Consider the following 22,450-nt stretch of genomic DNA (forward strand, 5'->3'; position numbering starts at 1 on the left):
TTTGGCACAAGGTCGTCTTTAGAAGCAGGAAGAGCAACCCAAAATTTAACTGCTTAATGCAAGTGTCACACTGCCTGCCAGCACTGTAATTAGTTATGGTAATCAAATGTTTGGAGTTTAGAGTAAGCAATCAGCAGCTGAATGAGTTGTGCGAATGCACTGCACCTCAAATGGCATTAAGCTTCAATGACATTAAGTATGTCGACCGTGGCACCACATGAACGACATTGAACTTTAAGGCATTAAGCAGCAAAACGCCCGTGTGCTTGCGTTGTAGTGCACGTTAAAGCACCCCAGGTGGTGAAAATTAATCCGGAGCCCTCCACTACGGCGTGCCTCATAATCAGAACTGGTTTTGGCACGTAAAACCCCAGAAAAAAAGAAGTCTTTTGCTATGCCAGTGTGATATTGGACTATTTCAAACAGACTTAGAAACGAGCCACCTGCCAAGATGGGTGTGGAAATGCAATGCACGAAGTCTAGGTTTAATTCAAGTGAGCTGCACTTTAAGACTCCTACAAAATAGTTCACTTTTTTGGCGGTAATTTTGGGTATGTTTTAAGAGAATTACATTTCACTCGGGCTGGTAGCATGTCACTTCTCAACTTCAAACCAGCCTTTGTGGTCGAAACCATCTGAGCTGGCAGGTAATGAACTTTTGTAGCTAAGTTGAATGTTGCTGTGGCACCAAATGCGCAAGCACGGACATGTTGCTATTTCATGCTTTTTGTAGCAGCATTTCATTTCACAAGTAGTGTTTCATGCATAAACCTGCTAGTCAAGCAATGTGTTGGGCTGCAGACTATCGGTGAAACTGAAAAGTGTGCAGGCTGTGGCTGACTACGGGTTAATGAAGTGCCGAAAGATTTTGAAGGTTTATTATAGCACCAAGTTTGAATCCCACTAGGTCAACACCATCTGTTTGGTAAAGCAGGATTAGCATCATGGGGATTGGGGGGGGGGATTGCCAACTCAGCCAGCGAATGAGCTCAGTGCCGCTGAATCACACCTCACACAAAACTGTGGCAGACCAGCTGCTAGCGGCGAGTCTCAACATCAGCTCAGCCACATCACGGTTTTCTCTGAGAACTAAGTCGGCGATCCGACCCGTAGTGTGAATCAAGCTTAAGGGGTCAAACTCTGCAGATTTTGCGTATGGCTGTCTGTACAGGATACATGCCATGCATCTTCAGGCCATCCGGGTGCAGGCGCCTAAAAAGCATTCATAAATGCTGGCTTGTCTGCAATAAGAGACTTAGAAGAGAAATGAGCTTGACTTTTTTTTGTATTCTACTACAACACCCTGTTTATTGAAAAAGTGTGCCGTGTATAACCGCGAGCAATACTGCAGAAACAGTGTTGCAGCAAACAAAATCATATTAGTGTGGTCTGAACCAGCACTCATATTCCTAGAAAGATCGGCTGTGGTGGCTCAGTGTCTACGCCGTCCTGCTAACTGGGCACAAGGTCGAGGGATCGCCTCCCAGCTTCAGCAGCAACATTCTGATCAGGGGCAGAATGTGAAGGCTCACATAATTGCATTCGGGTTTCTTTTTTAAATTGCTAACAGAATTTTTTAAAACTTCCCGTGGCATGTAGCAACAATTCTGCTGCTTCAACTGGATTACTCTCAGATGCCAACATTAATTGCATGAGAAATCATAATGAATATTTCACTAATTAACAAAGTTTTGCTAACTCTAAATGAACTTTTGTTTTGATAATTAAAATTTTTTTATAAATACACCACAGGTGCCATTCAGAACATTGAGTTCTGGGGGAGGAAGTACAACAAAGTTGCATAAAGCGTAAACAGGAACAAGGGAACGTTAATAATGACTACAAGAATCTTGTACAATACTGAACACAACTTTTACAAGAAGTGAGAGTGCAAATTCTCGCGGAATGTTTCACGGTTAGTGATGGAAACAAGGCTATCAGGAAGATAATTTCTGAGTGCTGTGGCTTCTGGCAACGCTGAGGAATTAAAAGCTTTGGTTGTACCAAATATTGCATGAGGCTGGGGTAATTATGAAGATGGCTAGGAGTACGCAGTGGGGTTACAAGGAGTATTCTGTGTTGTGTTGTGCCGTGAATGTACTTGCGTATCAGGCATAACAGAGCGATTTTTCTACGGGCACACAATGATTGAAGGGAATAAACTACTTTAATTCCAATGACACTGGAATGCCGTTCGTAGTTGGATGAGATGAAACTGGCGGCTCTGTTTTGTACTGCTTCTAATTAACTTTTAAACTAATTGCTTTATGGTACATATTTTAAATTTATTAATTGTAGCCGGTGACTTCGAAAGCCACATCCACTTGGAAGAAATTCTGAGGATGACACTAGTTCCAAAATATGCGTTGCCAATTTTTGAAATGAAATGCTTTGGTGTTCCAGTAATTTTTAGCTTCAATGCATAAAAAGGCATTTTGTTAAAAAAGTAAGTTTAACAACAGCGCATGTTTCCTTAAGTTTGACAGCGCCTGTCTCAAAACTGGTGCTAGTTTTAAAATTCGTTCCAAGGTGATGTTCCAATTGAAATCAATGTCCTCAATTCGTATATTGCACTATGTCTGCTGATGTAATTAGTTATACATTTGATTGGAGAAATTTTGTTAGTCAACTATGCATTTTGATTTCCACTGTACGTAATTGCCATCGCCATCGCGTGCTTCTAAATGTCCTACAAGAGTCTCTCACGTGACTTCGATTCGTATTAGAAAATATTGAAATTCGCACACCCCTAAAATTTTTTGATGATCACAGACCTTGCTCGCCGCTATCATGGTGCTTGAGTGTTACTTGCTTTGCTGGGCACAAGTTCGCCCAATAAAGAGACACTGCGTCACTCTTCACCATCACTACAACGTAACAATATCAAGGCACGACATTTTTTTCTTGGAATTAGTAAAGAAATGATCTGTGAAGCAATGACATGACAAGTAAGTATAGTTAACCCGGTCCCAACAAATTTACTTTGCCGTTATTTTGGTGTTTTGTTGGCTGGCCCTGTCGTATACATAGCTCGTCGTGCCACCAACTCAAGTAAAATATTCCAAACTCGCTTGCTAGGCTTGTAGTGTACTTCTTTCCCTAGGCCAAGCTTCCCAAGTCGTCCCCTGTGTGACATGGCTCGATTATCATGACCAGTACATGCAGACTGCAAAGGCACACACAAATGGCATCTTTTGAGGCTGATAGCCACAGTTCATGACAAGTCTTCGCCAAGCGTTCACTCACAGATGCTCCCAAAAAGGCCTCCTTTAATTGCCGGCGTAGTTCGCCGCAGGTGTAGTTCTCCCAGCTGGCACTGGTTTTGCTGTTGCCTTCAGCACGACCATCTGGAAAAGTGCCAGCACCACGGGGAGCAAGGTTGTGCAGTAGAAGACATTTGGGATTCAATCGGAGTACCCACGTAACAATACCCTGGCATCAAGACAGCTTAACTCAACTAGTTTAATACCAGTTCCCCCTTTTCGAACTTTAAGGGCAATAAACAGGGTCCTAATAATGTCACAGCAGGTGCTGATGAAAAAGTTGACAGTAAATTTAGCATACGTTAACGAGAAATAAAGGAAAAGCCTCTGCGCTCACGAGACATTGATTAAATTACTTGACATTCTCATTCGAATACGTTGTTAGTTCCTATTACTTGTTTTCTCTCACGAAAGGTTGAGGGTTCGAGTGCCTTAGTTAGCTTCGCCCTAATTACAGTCGCCGACGGATTTCTCAGACTCCAAAAATTTGGACTTGTTGGCTATTCCGGACTTCACAAATGCACCGTTCCCATAGAGCTAATGCAGTTTCACAACAGATTTTCAATTTTCTGGCCTAAATCGCTTGTTCCGAGGCCATGCTACCCTGTCTTGAAGGCCACCATGTTGAATTTTCTGCTGGCTTGGCTTCCAGTGGCCCGCTCTATAGCCTCCAAGATTGGAAGGCGCACACTATCAATAAAGAGCGCACGCCATAGAGTTTTTCACTATATTACCTAGAGGGAAATCTGGCGCTCCTGCGCTGTGGTATGCATGGGAATGCCGGTACATTGTGACGTCGGATTGGCATCATTCTCGGTGAGCCAGGAAGCCTTGAAGATGCGCCTGGCTAGCACCATTCCACCTGTAACAATGATTAAATAACCGCACGTAAAAAGCTGTTTTAGCTTTAATACAGTCGAATCTCGTTAAATTGAACACGCTTTATTCGAATTGCCGGTTTATTCGAACTGACGCTGTGGTCCTGTCAAAGTTATGTGTATTTCAATAAGTGAAACCGCTCGGTAATTTGAACACAAAAGCATTTGCGACGGTTAATTCGAATATACCACGGGCCGACAATGCTCTCAGCAGTGCACCAAATAACGCGGCGGCGCCTACGACTGGCATTACTCCGACACCACCATATAGCAAAAGCTTAGTGGAGAGCCTTTAATGCAGCGGCGGAGGCTCAGTCCGGCCAACGAAACTGCCCAGGCCGGCAAACGCTCGCTTCACAATAACGGCAGAAAAGAAAACTTCAGGGAGCGGACTAATCTGCGCTGGCCAGCTGTACCGGCGGCGGGCGCGCACGGAGACAGTCGAAGGGGAGGAAGCTGCGAGGGAGCAGAGAGAGAGGGCGAGGGAAGCCACCGAAGCGGCGGAGTTGCCGAGGCCAAATCCGCTTCCCTGCAGACTTCCTCCCTCACCTTCGATGGTCTCCGCGCACGCCCGCCCGTCGCCATCCAGCGCCGTCCGCTCCTTGAAGTAGTTTCGTTTGCTGCCGTTATCGGGAACCGAGCGTTGGCTGGCATGGGCGGTTGCGCGCCGCAATATTTCACGACTCATACCGTTCATGCATCGTGCTATGGTGCTCAAATACTTCAAAATTAAGTCCTTTCTTTATATCTAACTTCTATTAACACGAACAAATTTCCGGGCCCCTTCGAGTTCGAATTATCGAGATTCGACTGTATTACACAAAAACATGTTTTGTTTAATTTTGAGGAGTTATTATTGGATGTACAATTATATGAAACAGAAAGAGTATTAGCTGGCCGCTAAAGTTGGAGGACAGACGACAAGATTCTCGCTCGATTTTTGTCGTTCTTTGACGATTTGTTTTCTAGTTTGTTGTTTGACCTTGTCGTCTGTTCTTGCTTTTCTTCGGTTGATTATGCATTGTAGGTGAGTGAACCTTATTAAGAGATGTAATATGGGTCAATAAAAGCCTTTTATCTAGATTTTAATTTAGGAACGCATTATTTGTGTAGCCATATCCACGTTTTGGACGAAGCCTCGTAGAGCACCAGCCAACACAAGCCTCACAGACACATATCTCATCATTCCCATGAAGGCGCAGCACCCTTTAAGAAACTCGCATACACGGTGGTGCCAAATTATCTCTAGGTGTTATAGTGAGAAACTCAATGGCGCTCGCCATCCTCCAGTCTCGGAGGCTATGCCTGCTCTTCTTCCTTGGCTAACAAAATGCTCCAGGGGACGGAAGTTTTTCATTTTTCTTTATTCTTACGGTCAGCACTATGTCATAATCATTTAATGCGAGATGAAGCTTGTTTGGCTTTTCTTTAGTTTCGGTTGCCATTTTGCACGTGGTGCGTCCTCAGACCAAGTGTGTCTCGGAGACTTTGTCGCACATTTGTGTGTGTTTGTGCAGCTTCGCATTTGTGTGATCGGTGCCACCTCCTGTGCGTTCGCGAGAGCCAAGTGGTGCAAAGTAATGGGGCTCGTTTCTTCGATCTTCGTGGCGATTTCCACCAATGGAGATCGCCATCGCAGTGACCCTCTCGTTGTATACGGATATGACGTCTGTCTTGTGCAAATCCGAGCAAATCTCATCGCCTCCTAGTGTAGTATGAGGCAGGGCATTATTAGAGATTTTTTTATGCCACTCTAAGCCTAACAAACTATTTTTGGGGGTCAAAGGGTTTTTCGGACTGTTCGAAAATCCTCGGCGACTGTAACACCAAAGGTTGTGGGTTTGACTGCCTTAGTTAATAACTTCACCTTAATTAACATCAAAGGTCGTCGGTTCGACTCCCACCAAAGACCGTGGGTTCAACTGCCTTATATAACTATATTAAGGTAGAATTAATTAAGGCACTCGAACCCACAACCTTTGTTGTAAGCACCATGGTGGCATCAACAAGTTTGGTGCCATAACGCTGGACGTCGGACTTTTTGACCCATGAGCCATCGAAGGCTTTCGCCTTAAGGAGTGATGTGCCTCTTAAGTATGTTGCGGATCTTATATCCAAGCCCCTAGCTCATGTGATCAACAGCATGTTCGATTCTGGTATTTCTCCTTTTAATCTTAAGCTTGCCTAAGTAGGGCAGCTAGTATGCATTTTTGTCTCTTGCAATCGCTTCCGGTGAATGCAATACACAATAGCATGGTCACCCTTGAGAGTGATATTGCAAAAAGGGCATGCCCAAAGTAGCCAGAAGACAACAAAATTCTCACTACAGCGTCCAGGTAGGTGTCATGGGTGTTCAATATCTGTGCCAGATAGACTTGTGCATAGGCGCCGGACGCCAAGTGGCGGACTACCTTCACCTCCTGGCCACCTGAAAGCAAGAGAAAGACCGGATGAGCACCCAGACACAAACCACTGCTGAATTTAGGGCACTTTTTGTACAATGGAAAGGTGGTGCAACACCCAAAAGTCTGTTCTCCTATTTCAGATAATTTCGGGTCATGTCCATACAATCGAAAGGAGTGGTGGAAATTTGGGAGTCTCAGAAAAAGCTTTCTGTCTAATCGCACGGCCTTCCTCTCGGTGGGGGATCTCCGCTCCGACGCCCGGACTCTGGGCAGCGCGGGAACCCCCCAGGGCTCCGTTATCTCCCCAATGCTCTTTAATCTCGTCATGATCGATCTTGCCAAGGAGTTGCAGCAAGTAGACGGTGTCAACCACACCATCTACGCTGACGATATCACCATATGGGCCCATCAAGGCAGTGACGGCCAAATGGAAACGGCACTACAATCCGCCATTGAAACAGTCGAGACCTATCTCCAAGGCACTGGGCTTCGCTGCTCTCCCGAGAAGTCCGAACTCCTCCTCTACAGGCCTACTCTCAGTGGCCGCCGTCCGAAAGATTCCACCGCTACACGCCAATACGAAGACATCGCGCTTCACCTCACGGATGGCAGCCCCATCCCCCTCGTCACCAATATCCGTGTGCTCGGCATGCTTATAGAGGCGAACGGAGCGAATGGAATGGCCCTCGCAAAAATCCAGGTCAGTGCATTCAAGACCATGAGACTTTTGAAGCGGGTCTCCAACCGCCGTGGGGGTATGAAAGAGGAGAATCTCCTCCGATTAATCCAGTCATTTGTAATTTGCCACATCGCCTACGTTGCTGCGTTTCTAAATTGGTACAAGGCTGAAAAAAACAAACTGAACATCCTCCTACGCGGTATCTATAAACAAGCCCTCGGCCTCCCCGGTTACACCAGCACTGACCTCCTCCTTCAACTAGGCGTCCATAACACACTGGACGAGCTCATCGAGGCCCAACGCCGCTCCCAGCTGGAGAGACTCACACTCACAGCGACGGGCCGCCACATCCTTACCTCGCTCGGTGTTACCTACCACCATCAACACGGCCATAAACACCAGATCCCCTCCACCATAAGACCCTGGATTCACGCCGACCCTATCCCCAGAAACATGCACCCCGAATACAACCGTGCACGCCGCACAGCACGTGCCACGGCTCTCACCAAAGCCCTTGCTCGCAACGACGGTGTGAGTTTTGCCGACGCCGCCGAATATCCCCACGGTAACCGCTTTGCAGCCGTCAGCACACGTGAAGGCTCTCTCCACCATGCTATCAGCCTGGTAACCCCACACGCTGAGGAAGCTGAAGAAGTGGCCATCGCGCTAGCCACACTAGACCCAACATGCCATACCATCGTCTCTGATTCCCGCTCCGCCGTTATCAACTACATCAACGGCCGTATCTCCCACCAAGCCTTGCGCATCTTGCAACAAGCACCCCGCTCAACCGACCATCAGGTTACACTCGTCTGGTTCCCAGCTCATGTAGGCACCGTCCACCCGCACCTCCCCAACCTCAACGAGGTTACCCACTCCCTAGCGCAAGGGCTCGTTTACCGCGCGGGAGACGGGGAGGCTGCCCCCACCGGTAGGGATCGCCTGACACGCTACAATGATGTAGTGAAATCCTTCTACTTAGAGCGTAGGACTTTCTCCGGCCCGCACAGCAAGCTATCCCGAGCGCAGGCTGCAACTTTCCGCCTGCTACAAACCAACACTTACCACTCGTTACACCTTTACAACAAGATTTACCCAGACATTTACCCCAATCCCACGTGCCATATCTGCAAGACACAGCCAGCCACACTTAAACACATGCTTTGGGACTGTACACAACAATACCCCGACACTAATCCCACGACCCTCTCGTCGAGATGGCACGCTGCCCTGCGTAGCTCCAACCTCGACGACCAACTATGGGCGACCCAGCAAGCCTGCGAGGCGGCGAAGAGGCAACACCTCGACGTCCCCACGTGGGAGGCCTAGGCCCAGCCACCACCTCTTGCTGGTTTTAATAAAGTTTATTCAGTCAGTCAGAAAAAGCTGGGAAGTTGGCAGGTATGTACCAATTCTCAAATAAGGTCTGCGCTCTTCTAATGCATAAATGTATGCCCGTGTTTTTAGGTGCGGCTCAAAGAAGAGCAAAAGATAAATTAATTTAATTTGCATCTCAGTCGAACCTCGCTATAACGAAATTAGAGAGGAAGCCGAAATTACTTGGTTTTATCCACTACTTCGTTATATCGACTATTGCCCTTTACTGTAGTATATGCCCAATGGTGTGCACAACATTAAACATGCAAAGAAAGCTACGGCTCTGCCACCCGCAGAACCGCAGACATGTTTGGCCCATCAAAGCAAAACTATCTCATTCACTGCTCTCGTATGGCCTCACCTGGCCGGCGGCAGCCGTAGTTTCGATGTGTGACTGTACCGGCTTGGCTTGGACGGCTCGTGCTGGTTTCACGCAATTTCGTAGGTCAGGCCGAGCTGCATCAGCTAGCGTGGCACGCCACAGTGAGAGAGAAGGGAAGGCACTGGTTTTTAGCACGTCACTTGCAAGTATCATCTATATGTGGCACGGTTCACCTAGAGTTACGGTCAATTCACCTGCACCACCTGAACCAGTTAATGAAGTGCTGCACCTTGCCATTTGTTTCAGCGGTGCAGCACTGGTACCCTCCGAACTACGTCATTCGTTTCTAAAGGTGCAGGAAAGGTGCAAGGCTGGTTCACGGTTTTGCTGCACCCTTTCTCCTGACGGTACTGACCTGATGCAGACGTACAGGTGCGAAGCAGCAGCGCAGCAGACGACACAGCACGCGGGTATTTACGCCTCAGAAACCGATCAAACGAGAACTTCAGGACCCACTCAAACTTACGCACTCTGTGGACATTAATCGAAAAAAAAAACAACAACACCTGCACCGCATCTGCCCCCTGGCATTTGTTTCGAGTGTCGCGCTGTGCTGCACCACAGAAATCGAGTTGCACAGTTTCCAATTTTTCGTGAACTGCCGTGAACTTGGTGCAGGCGAATCGAGCAGACCTTTGGTGTGGCACAGTGCCGCTAGGCGTGGCCTCCGGCCTAACTGTGCCAGCTAAGTGGCAGCGCCAGAGGGAGGTGCAATAAGAGAGAAGTGCAGCTCGGTCATGGTGACCGTGCATGCAGCTGCAAGCGGCGGTGAGAAAGGCCAGTGTTGCTCGACCACGTGCGCAGCAGGGAAATTTCAAACTGCCACGAAGAACGAGTATGGAAACCGGCGGAATGTGATATGCTCAGTGTGCAACAGTTAGCAGTTTTGGTTTGCAAGAGAAATCTAGTTCATTATATACAACATAGGCCTTTGTTGATAGTTTTTTTGCTGGTTTTGAGCAGCGGTCGGTTGAGGACAACTGGTTGCTTTATAAAAACAAACTCTTGTTCCTAATTGATCGCTTTGTACCTAAAAGAAAAGTTTCATCGAGTCCTCGCTCTCCGTGGTTTCATAACACGTTAAAGCGCATGCGCAACAAAAAGAAGCGGATATTTCGACGGGCAAAGCTAACAGCCAGAACAGACTACTGGTCTTGCTATCAAAAAATTAACCGAGAATTCTGTACTGCGCTTTCAAAAGCAAAGAAGGAATTCTATCATAAAATTCTTCCTTTGCTACTGCTTTCTAACCCCCGCAAATTATGGAGCATTATTAACGGTTCTAAAGGGACACACATTCAATTATTCCAATCTAATGTTCCAGTAGTTCAAAGCGAGTGCTGCAATGTTCTGAACAATGTGTTTGTTACTCATTTTAATAAGAGCATTCCCACAGTGTTTCCACAAATACCAAAAACCAACTTTTTACCAATGGATCCCATCGCTATTGATGCAGTTGGTGTAGAAAGGCTTATTGTCAATTTAAAGGTGTCTTCATCGGCCGGCCTAGATTGTATCTCATGAAAAATGATGAAGTGTACACAAGTGTATTCTTCATTGATATTGTCAAAGCTTTTTGAACAGTCATTACAGGTGTCGACACTGCCCTCTGACTGGAAGATAGGGAAGGTGGTCCCTGTGCATAAATCTGGTGATGTACATTCCCCCAATAATTACCGTCCCATATCATTAACATCCATCCCAGTCAAAATCTTAGAGCATATAATATACTCGCATCTCATCGAATTCCTTGAGTCCAATTCCTTCTTCAGTATTTATCAGCATGGATTCCGTAAAACAGTTTCGTGCGAAACGCAATTGCTATGTTTTGCCAACGACTTATTTATTAACGCGGATCATGACGTTGATACTGATTGCATATATTTAGATTTTGCCAAAGCATTTGACTCCATCTCACACGACCTACTTATATTCAAGCTTAATCAACTTAACATAGACCCCAGTGTACTTGCATGGATTAAGGAATTTCTCTCTAACCGTAGCCAGTATGTGACAGCTAATGACTTTTGTTCAGCTAATTCCCCCGTAACATCCGGTGTTCCGCAAGGGTCCGTTTTGGGCCCTCTACTTTTTTTGATTTATAATAATGATCTTCCTACTTGTCTTTCTTTCTCAACTGTGCGACTGTTTGCAGATGACTGTGTAATTTACCAGAAAATTACTAACCATGCTGATTATATCAATCTGCAACACGATCTAGATAGGGTGTTTGAATGGCGCAATCAATGGCTCATGACACTTAACCCAACTAAATGTAAAAGCATGCGAGTTTCTCGCCACGCTACTACTCATTGTCCGCGTACTTACTCCCTCAATAATATTCCATTACCATCTGTTGACAGTTATAAATACCTTGGTGTTCACATTTCTTCTAACCTTTCGTGAAATACGCATGTCGAATATGTAGCTAACAACGCGAATCGCATGCTTGGCTATCTGCGTCGAACTTTTTTTGATGCCCCATCGTCCCTGAAGTTAACACTTTACAAAACCCTGGTACGTTCTAAGCTAGAGTACGCATGCGCCATATGGGATCCTACTCAGACCACCCTCATTCAAACTCTTGAAGCTATTCAGAATCGCGCAGCACGTTTCATCTTATCGAATTATTCACGTCATTCCAGTGTCACGTCTATGAAGAAAACCCTAAACTTGCCGGACCTTTCGTTGCGTCGAAAGTCATATCGCCTTAATCTTTTTCACAAAATCTATTATTATAACGATTTAAAGGACATCCTGTTTCATCCACCTCATTATATTTCTTCAAGGACCGATCATCGCTTCAAGGTTGGTCTACCGTCTTGTCGCACAAAATTGTGTAATGACTCTTTTGTTCCTAGGACAAGCGTCGCATGGAACCACCTTCCCTCCACAATCGCAAGCATAACTGATGATCACGAGTTCAAGATCGCTTTACAAAATGCCTTGTATTATTTTTGTTAGTTGCACGTCTTATCATTTTTCCCCACTCCTTTCTGTAGTGCCTTCGGGCCCTGAAAGTATTTTCAATAAATAAATAAATATAAATAAATAAATAAATAAATAAATAAATAAATAAATAAATAAATAAATAAATATCCATTGGCTGAACAATTTTACTTTCTTAAAATGAGGTTTTAAATATGTGGATCTCTATGATGATTTCAAGGGGGATTGCATTTACTTCGTTATATTTATTATTTCATTACATCCTGTTTCAATACAACGAGGTTTAAGTGTACTTTGGAAAACGGACATTCTTGCTGCTGTGTTCAACGACCTTGACCCTTTATTTGAGCTTTGTTAGTCAGCTGGATTCATCGTCGCTGGCTCGTAACTGCGAAGCTGGAGAAGCTCGAATCTGGTTTACCTCAAGTGCACTATTATAAGACAAAGCGGTCCTCGGATGCAGGCTTTGACAGTGCTGTGTGTAGGGTTGGGTGGCAAAAAAGAACTACCGGAATTATTCTGCAAAACATGAACGAATTGGCACAGGCAAAAACACCTAATCATCTATGTTTCAACTGGCACAGGAGCACCGGAAGCTCACTGCACAAGTGTATACCGTACAGATGAAGTGCAATGCATGCGGGCGAGCTTGTATAAACATGTACACAAAGTGCGGTAGGACAAGCAAAGGGTTGCTAGGATACAAATTTAACCAATGCTTAGTCGACAACTGCAGAAACGCTCAAAGAAACGGATACGCGCCAATTTTGATACTGCACTCTTCAAAGGTGAAGCCGTCTTGTAGGTCGGTTGAGGTTGTGCGGCGTTATCTGCTCAACTTTTCATGCAATATAACAAAATGTTGCAACCGAACAACTGCATACTTTTCATGTGGTGCAGGAGTGATGGTGTATTGCACAAACCACAGACCTTCGTGTGTGCAATGCATGCAACTGCCTACGAAAGAAATTGTGACCAAAATGTGAAACATGGTGTTTATGTAACTGCTCTGCAAGTGTTACAGCACAAACTGCAGGGGACAACAAAACGAATTTCATGGCGCCAAATGTTTAGGCGAGCAAGCTTCCCAGCAATAGATTTTATCAACTATGATTACAACCAAGAGGTGACGGCAACACACAATTTTGTACTGTGACGAAACCATGCAGAGATACCACTGTGCAGCTGTGGCTGATGATGTGAACACGTGGGAAGGGAGTGCGACCCACACATCAATTATTTTTTTCTGAAATATTGAAGGCCAAATTTAGGGGCACTGTCCTTATACAAGAGTCCACCACGAGCCCTTCATTGTGCTCAGCAGACAAATGCCATGGCCCCTCCGCTGCGATGCTGGAAAGCTGTCTGCGAGTTCTAGATGAACTCACAGTGCTTACCCAGAGTGATCTGCGTGCCTGCCTTGAGGACAGGGCGCTTGCCGGACGACTCAAGGAGCTGCTCTTGGTCGCTCTTCTGTGGCTGCCACGAGTTCAATATTGTGCACCGCACGTCCTCTGAAAACGGGTCCTTGCAGGCCACGGCCAACGCTGCTTGCTTGGCCCTGAGAGGAGTAGGCACGGCAAGGGGCACAAAGACATGTAGAAAAATCTCTGTAGACAGATAATCAACCGTGTTTGTCGGGCAGCTGTCATTTTAAAGGGCAACTGCAGCAAAACTTTAGATCATGTAAAAGGCCTAGTAAGCGGCCATAGCCCTCGCGCTTTCCCAAATACAGGTTGAAGTCAGAGTGACCGACTCCCAACAGGCGTGCCGCAACGTCGCTAGCGGCAGAATTCATGCCACTACGCTCAAGATCATCAATCAAAAGCCGCCAATCAGATCAGTCATGATCATCTGGGCGCCAGCTCATCACGGCATTCCTGGCAACGACGTCTCCAACCACGTGGCTCGAGATTTGACCCACTGAGCCGACGCCGAGGAATCTGAACTCGAGCGCATGCACACTCTAGTCTCATACCAAGACATGACACAACACTACAAGCTAACCCGTAGAACATATGCACCCTCACACAAGTCACTACCTAGAAAGCAGGAGCTATTCCTCCGAGCTCTGCAGGTTAATACATTCCCCCACCCAACCAGAGACCACCTCATAGCCCATACACAATTCTCTTCGCAATGCCGCTTCTGCGAAGAGCCCGGGTCCCCAAGGCACATAGTAGGGGGCTGCAGAGAGGCACCACTCAATCCTCCAAACCCTTACCACACCAACGAGCTTTCGGAGAGAGCCTTGGCCAGCTCCGACCTCGAAGATCAGCAACGGCTGATTGCGAGGGCCCAGGATGCGGCCCGAGCTCAAGGCATTCTGGAATGAGGGCCCCTCTCCAAAGCTGCATTTACATATTAAAGATGTTTATTCTCTCTCTCCCAAAGTGGAGATGCGCAGCAGCCGTCACCGAAATTCGACGTTTAAAATACGAGTTGATGCATCACAGAAAGCTAGCAGAAATAAGCATTTTCCGTACCTAAGCTTTAAAAAAAGTGTGCAGCCGTTATTGCTCGCCAAAAATGACACCAAACGTTGAGAATCATCATGATGATGAGGCATGATCTGCAAGGTCAGCCAGTGAACGCACCAAGCTGGAAGTCTTCAAGGTCATGGTCTGGCATTTATAAATCTTTATGTACAGTAAAACCCGTTTATATTGAACTAGATAGTTCCACAAAAGGTGGTCATTATATCAGTAGTGCATTATATGTGCAGCCGTTCTTTAAAACACGCAACAATAAAAGACAGTGATGCTGGCTTTGGGAGCTATGATTTCACATCACTTTGATTAAAAAATTATATTTTAGCTTCATTATCATCAACATAACGCTTACCAAAGCTTGGTTTTCCATCTTTATGCAGTTTATTTTTGTTTTCTCTGCTTTCCCACATCAAGCGGCAAGTTTATGTTAAAAAAGTTGTCTAAAGAATGAAATGTGGCTAGTGGCTCTTCCTAAATGGCGCCCGAATGATTCTGATCACCTGCCATTTCACAAAGTGCAGCCGCCGTAATATTTTCTCCGAGAGGTAGTGATATAATTTGCTATCAGTGGGACACAAGCAGATTCTGCACATGATAGAGAAGCGTTCTAGTTGGCTTGAAGCAAGAAACTACTGTCGCACGTGGAATTTTGCAAAGATCTTGCCATTACAGCTCCAGCATCAGCCATACACCGAGTGCTGAGAGTCACGAAGTTACATTTTCTATGTTGGTTGGGCTGGAAAAGTACAAAGTTCGAAAGGTAGAACACCATCATGAACTTACAAACGATATAAACAAAGCAGCGACGAACAGTAACCACTAACTCTTGTGCACCCAGTTCGGTTGCGATTTCATAATTCGGATCTCGACGCGCACCCTTCTTTTATGGTGACCAGTTTTGAAAGTTCGTTGTAAAAGTGTGGCGCTTTTTAAAATGTTCGTCATAGCTGAATGCAGATTTAAAAGGCAGGGTTGAAAAATTGTAAGTCCAGTGAAAAGGTTACGTTACCTCAAGGATTGGTATATAAGTGGGTTTGACTGTACTGCAGTGAAACCTCAATTTAACGAAGTTGTACTTGCTACGAAGTTGAATGACGAATTTCGTTAATACGGGTTTTAGCAGCAAAAACAAACTTTACAAGCTCCCAGAGCATTCCTGGTGGATGGTATCTTGTCCGTAAGCAGTTCAAAACAAATTGCAAGAAGGTTGGGCCATAATAGCATACTTATGAGTGCCAGTCTGTGAGGTACAGATCATGCCGAGATCAATGCATCGAAATTTGCACGTGTTGCGTCACGCGACGCTGTAAATCTTGGAAGCCATGCTTAGTGCCCGCAGCCATCATCAAATGGCGGTCACAAATTAAAAACACGAGTAAAAAGATACGAATATTCATCTCAAGAAAAAAGTCAGTTTTGCTCAAAACGCCAAGTATTGAAAGTGATAGCAAAGTATTAAAAGACTACACACAACAAGGTGTGTGGTTTCATCAAATGTCTAAACATTCACTGACTAAATAATTTACCAAGCATTGTGCCACACGTATACGGGCAAACAGGTACAGATCTCACTCGATGACCACGAACACTTGCTGTCACAACGCTTGCTTAAAGAAGAGCGGCAGCAGCGGCAAGCTAACTGGAGGTGTGTTCTCTAAGAGTCCACCTAGTGGACTGTCCACTTCGGCTGTCGCCATTGACTCAGGCCTCATGAGCGCGGAGACTGGCTGGCACCTTCGCGCTCGTGAGGCCTGAGCCAATGGCGACAGCCGAAATGGACAGTCTACTAGATGGACTCTTAAAGAATACCCCCCCCCCCCTGCTCTTCGCACTGCCGGTTCCTTCAGTGTGAACTAGGCGCACGAGAACACAGTGCACATGAAGCCATCAGACTTCCACGCGCCTAGCACTTGTACCCACTGCAGATTACGTCCTAACTCGGGCACACGGCCGCACTCAGCTGCGCCATTGGTAGCTCTGGTCGGACTAGAAGAGACGCGCACTAACGTTCTTCTCTTCCACCCCCTCCTAGCGCACACTCACCTCCCCGCTTTCCCCCTTGCATGCATGATTAGACAGCACGCAGCTGCCCCCTCCCTCCCTGTGCATGCAAGATGCCGCCGCCACATCAAGCCACCATTCTTCTCCGCTCACCCCACTTGTTTTCACTCGCACCTGAGCACAAGGGCGCTCAGCCATTATCTTACTGCACTTGGATTTTTTACGGAACATCATGACGACGCCACAAATTCACCTGGAGGGCTACAAAAATATGTTGCAGTTTTGTCGGAAAGGCAGAGCATTGATGGTGATAGCCAATAGACAACCATGCGAAGTAAGGTTCGTAGTTTTATTGCTGTCATGTGCGCCCAGGCAAAGATGGAGCCGATCTCACTTGATGACCACAAACACAGTCACAACGCTTTGCAGTGTGTCGAAAACTTGATTACGCGACTGCCAACACCAGACACGTGGGAACACAATGCCCATAAGGCACCAACCATCTTGGCTCTCAGCCTTTGCACTTGCCGCAAGTTACCTCCAAGATACGGCACATGGCCTGCTTATTGACAGCCAAGCACAGCCATGGCAAGGGTAGAGACGGAGACACGCACGCTACGAGAAAAGCGCAGATAGGCGGGCGTCATGTGGTGCAGGTTAAAACGACGATAGCATTTGCACTCCGGCAAAGAAACGTTAAAAGTAGAGGGGTGCAAATACTCGAATATCACCGAATAAAATTACATAGTGAACGTTCAAAAAATTCGACTCGTGAATAAAGTATCTACTATTTGATATATCTGGTGTAGAGACCCACGAAGTGCCACACGTCGAGTGCACCCCAGAGCCCCTCGTGCACGATGTCTCCCAAGTGAGCGTTTTACACCGTTTCTGGCACAAAAGGAGCGCCAAGCGTGCCTGTATTTGCATAGATGATGCAAAAGTGACTTGACCGGTTGCATGCATTTGCGCTAACAGCACATGAACAAAGGGGGGGGGGGGTGAGCAACGCATGCACTTGCCGTGACTCCAGATTTCGGAATCTGACAGGTGGCAAATCACACTAAACTTGAGAATAAAATGTGGCGGACGGTGCGTGCACTTACCGTGACTCCAGATTTAGGAATCTCACAGGTGGCAAATCACACTAAACTTGAGAATAAAATGTGGCGGACGGTGCGTGCACTTACCGTATATTGCTGGTTATAAGTCGTTTTTTTATAAAATGACCTTCCAAAGTTCGGGGGTCGACCTATACGCAGAATCGTAAGGTCGACTTATCTGTGGGGTCGAAAGTAATCTTGATCGAGCTGCGGGTAGTATCACACGTACGCCGTGCATGCATGATTCCGCAATAGTTATCAGACACAATGAGGACGGACTGCTTAAAAAAAGAGGATTTTATCTTGCGATACGCCCTTAAGTTTTGTTTTCATAAGATAGAAACACTTTGCTGCCAAACGGTAGACGTTCCACGGGAAAGCCGGCAGCGCCGTGTAGGCTGGCAACACTTCACGGGGAACTAAACCACGTGACCAATCACACATGCCCACAAGCGTCTTCCCGCGTTTTTGTTGCATGCCTGTTTGCCATTTTTGCATTTCAATTGCGAACCGTGGTGTGCGCGATTTGTGCCGCTGCCCGACGGACGCCAAGATGCCACCCCCACCTTGGCAACAGTACAGCGCAGCTTTCAATCGGCTAGTGATTCCCTCCGCACAGTCGAAAAAACAATGTTGCAGCAGGGCAGTTCGATGTGTCGGAAAAATGCGTGAGAGAATGGAGAAAACAAAGAAGCAAAATCGTTGCGTGCGCTGCTACACGTTTCTTTCGCGGTCCTAAGTCGGGATGCTACCCTACCATTGAGGAGGCAGTTCAAGATAGGGTCCACGACCAGGGAAGCAAGAGCTTATGTGTTTGCTACGCTGATATTGAAGCAAAAGCACGTACTGTAGCGCAGGATATGTGTATCCTGCAAACTGAGTTCAAAGTGTCCAAGAAATGGGTCACGAACTTCATGAAACGAAACGGCCTGAGCCTAAGACGACGCACGACCGTATGCCAAAGGTTGACCGAAGCATACGAAGAAAACCAGCGAGTGTTTCTACGCTATGTGAGTGACCTGAGGGAAAAGAATTCATTCCTGCTGGGTAAATTCGGGAACGCCATTCAGACTGGTTCGACATGCCTAGCAAGAGGACTGTGTCCGGAAACGGGGAGCGCCAGGTTCACCTGCTGACAACGGGCAACATCCACAACACGCACTGTCGTGTTGTGCTGTACGGCACATGACTACCACCATTTCTTCTGTTCAAAAGGAAAACGATCCAAATGAAGGAAAAGTTTCCGCCGAAAGTTAATGTGAGGGGAACGAAAAGTTTTTTTTTGTTTTTAACGATGAAACTGTCCTTGCATGGTTTCATTCCGGACAGACTAAAAATTATTCTTCAGCTGCTGCACGTGGCACTGTATAACTCATTCAAAGGCCACATCGGCGTGTTTCACAATGAATGGCTCAAATAGAAAAACCCGAAGACACCGACAAGGCGGCTGAACCGCGCTTCTTTGAGCGAAGTGGCGCAATGGGTCAACGATGCCTGGTATAGACTACCAACTGACATGGTCCATGCCGCGTTTTCCACATACGGCATCTCGGTACTGCCGGCACCGCTTCCAACGGCGAGCAGCAGCAGCGGCTCACACGATGGCAATGACCGCGACTGCGTCCTTCTCTCAAGCGACAACGAGTGGTAAGCGATGTCTCATAGACAAATAAATGTTTCTTTGCATCACTCGGTCATTAAAAAAACTTATTGGTGATCTAGGGCCGCAGCTTGAGGCTGTGTTTGGAGTCAACTTTTTTTTTGCCTGAAAAGGTTGCAATTTAGGTGGTCGACTTATAATTGGCAATATACGGTAACCGTCAGTGCCCTATGCGCGAAACGATGATCGAGTCACGTGGTGCGTGGTCTTCTGTCACGCAGATTGGCCTTACAAGACCGCACCAGTTAGGATAGCCCTCCTGTATTTTGTAGAGAAACTGGAAAGCAAAACTTTCTATGCAATAAATAAGGGATTACGGCAATAAACAGGTGCACTATTAAACTACTAATTTCATTAGTAATCAGTTCAAAAGAACATTCCGAATTGGTTAGTTTCAGAGAAAAAGAGCACATAATTCTATTCAAAAGAAGTTATAGTGATAAAAATATTTTACAGACCTTCATATACTAGAACTGAGCTACAATCAGTGCTGGTATACTAATTTGGTGTTCCCTTTATTAAGAGTAAACCGTACCGTGTAGCTTGATTTATATGTAGTCCTGTATCGTTAGTCCTGTATCCGTTACTGATAACTACCAAAATTTCTAAGCATTATATCTTGTAAAAAATTAGCGGCGTTTCACTTCGTGAATGCAAGTTACACGCAAGCGTATGGATGTCAATCCTATGTGCTAGCAAGAACAGACACTCCAGGCGCATTTCTGCCGTTGTTGCCACTGTGATGTTCCGTATGAAGTCGAGGGGTGATAAAATTGTTCCCCACATGCCGTATCCTGCATAAAAAAGTGAAAGCGTGCGATAGTGAGCCAAACAGTGTGAAATGAAGGACGACGGGGAGGCAGCGTGGGAATGGAGTGGCTAGCACTTTGGCAGCAACTGCGTACTTTGCACGGCCACGTGTGGTCACGTGTGCCCTATTTCGAAAGCAATTTACAGATGGCTCATACCTTTGTGCGTGCTGTTTTCTCGCCACTCAGTTTGCGTTGAAGCGATAAACAGCACGAGCATCACTTCGCCTGCTGCTGCTGGCGCGCTTGCTCACGCCAGGGTTTTGACAGCGAGTGTCCACGGTCATCGATAGTGATGTGTCCACGTTTGCCTGTGCACACCGAGAGGAGGTCAACCCAGCACACCTCCGCCTATCCTTCGCCTCGGCGACGTTTCGCTTCTTTTCCCCTCCCATCCTTTGCTCAACGCCACCTAGGCTTTCCTCTTGGTGGCATTGCGTTGCTGTGCGCTGAGTGCGCTCTATCGTACTTTCCCTTGCTCGCAATTCTCTTCTTGACCTTGGGGCACCTTCTTCTGGCTCTCGCTTCCTTCGTGACTTCAAACATCTTATCGCGGATTTCACTGGTGGGAGACATACACTTGCACATAAGAATTTTTCAATATTCCATACAATATTGTGCCTTTTCTTTTGCTAGATTCAATATCCGATTCAAAATCTACGGCGTAAACTTGCGTTAGGGCCGCACTCGTGCAAGGGCCGCACCCCCAACTTGGCTGCGCGAAATTTGGAAAACAAAATTTCAACGCAGAAGCAATCACGTTCGCTACCCCCATGCTGTGCGCCGTGTGCACGCATCGACGAATTTTTGTGTGCTGCATACTTCTGCATGCCACTACTAGATGGTGAGAACCGGGGTATCCACAAGATCTGGGTTGGGCACAAGTCGTCGGCTGCACCGGCACCATTTTGACCGAAAGGTTTGGTCACGTGTTAGGGCCGCATCTTGTCAAAATTGTGAAAAGAAAGCGTGGCCCTTACACGAGTCTATATGGTATTTAGTTTTCACGCACTTCTAGTTAAATGATTATTAACCTAGACGATCGAGAAGTTGGTACGAATCCGCACAGTTTCGACGTAGCCTAAGCTGCTTCAGGGAAAGTCTGGGGCAAGTGGGTTGGTCCTCGAGTCTAATGCACCTCAAAGCATGTGTTGACACAAGGAAAAGACTACAAAGTGGCACGGTGCGCATGCGGCGGGTGTTTCAAAGAGCTAGCTGGCTTTCAAAAGAGAAGTATGCTTGCGATCGTCCTCTGAGAGCACCGGGCTCGAAGGTAGAGGTTCGATTCCACCATCGGTCGCAAATCATTTTCTTTTTATTAAACAAGGTGAAACAGGAACCTACCAGCTACCTACCTATCACAATGTGTCAAAAATGAGGCGAAGAATGCTTCGCAATAAATATTTGGCATTCACTACCTCTGCAACTTCGATGTTAAAAATACACTATTCACTATTCCATATTTCTAACCAATTTAGACAAAATTCTATTTCGAGGGCTAACCTGACAAGATACGTGTAAGGGTTCTGCGGCTCAAGCTAAATTGATGTGCATGGAAAAGTCGACACAAGCTGGAGCATGCACCCCTCGCCATGTTCCTGCAACTGCTCTTGCGGTGCTGGTGTTGCCGTGGAGACGCCACCATCATCATGGTCGGGCTCCTCTTGGACAGCAGGCAGGGTGGAGCTGCCGCCAGGCGGGGGTCGGTCAGTGGTGGTGCTCAGTGTGGCCACGCCCACCGAGTGCTGAGACGAGCTGCTCGACTTGTCCTCCTTGCTGAACTTCAGGATGGTGCTGCAAAGATTGGCGGCGCATCCGTCCTTCACAGATGACCTTAATGCAATCAGCAATCTTATGATAAATGCACAATTGTTTATGTGTTTTGCACAATTAATAAAAGCAGCACGTACCCAGAGACCAAAGTTGGCATCGGAGGTTCACTGAAGAGTAGAACATGCCCCAGTGTTACGTACCCGTTGACAAAAGTTGGTCCGACGGTTTCTTTTGAACCCGGTACACACAGACATGCTGAAAACTAGGTGAAGTTTCCAAAGGCTGCTAATCGCATTAAAAAATATTCCGGCAGAACCCACCTCACGATGATTGTTGACGCTAATGCGACTAGCATTCAAGTAATGTAGCAGTAAACCGTACTGCTGAAGACGCATTTTGAACAATGTGTAATGGGGGGGGGGGGAATGTTACATTATTAGACGCACGTGCTGTGGCGCATGCACATAGCTAGATGCATGTATCTAGTGCATGCGAGTGGCGCAGCGTAGACCACAGCATGTACGCTTTCTGAAACTAAACACAGCCTCTCAGCCGAATCCAGTTTCGTCCCCCTGGTACCGTAGAATTAGGGTTTAGCATGTTGGACTTTGAATGAAGTACGACGCGATTGCGCAGGCGTCTATTTCAGGCGTAAAGCTTTTCAGCTAGAAGAGCGGCC

General features: G+C 46.6%; 1 protein-coding gene across 1 annotated transcript in view; it reads right to left on the reverse strand.

The window, feature by feature from the left end:
- Positions 1–4,002: 4,002 nt before the first annotated feature.
- The window catches only part of LOC119437522 (uncharacterized), a 478,366-nt gene continuing 459,918 nt past the window's right edge, over positions 4,003–22,450 (reverse strand). The window contains exon 10 of the mRNA XM_049660653.1: positions 4,003–4,125. The gene's annotated coding sequence lies outside the window, so the exon portion shown is untranslated. The remainder of the gene's footprint in view (positions 4,126–22,450) is intronic.

Source organism: Dermacentor silvarum, chromosome 1, assembly GCF_013339745.2.
Source record: "Dermacentor silvarum isolate Dsil-2018 chromosome 1, BIME_Dsil_1.4, whole genome shotgun sequence".
In the NCBI taxonomy this organism is placed as follows: Eukaryota; Metazoa; Arthropoda; class Arachnida; order Ixodida; family Ixodidae; genus Dermacentor; species Dermacentor silvarum.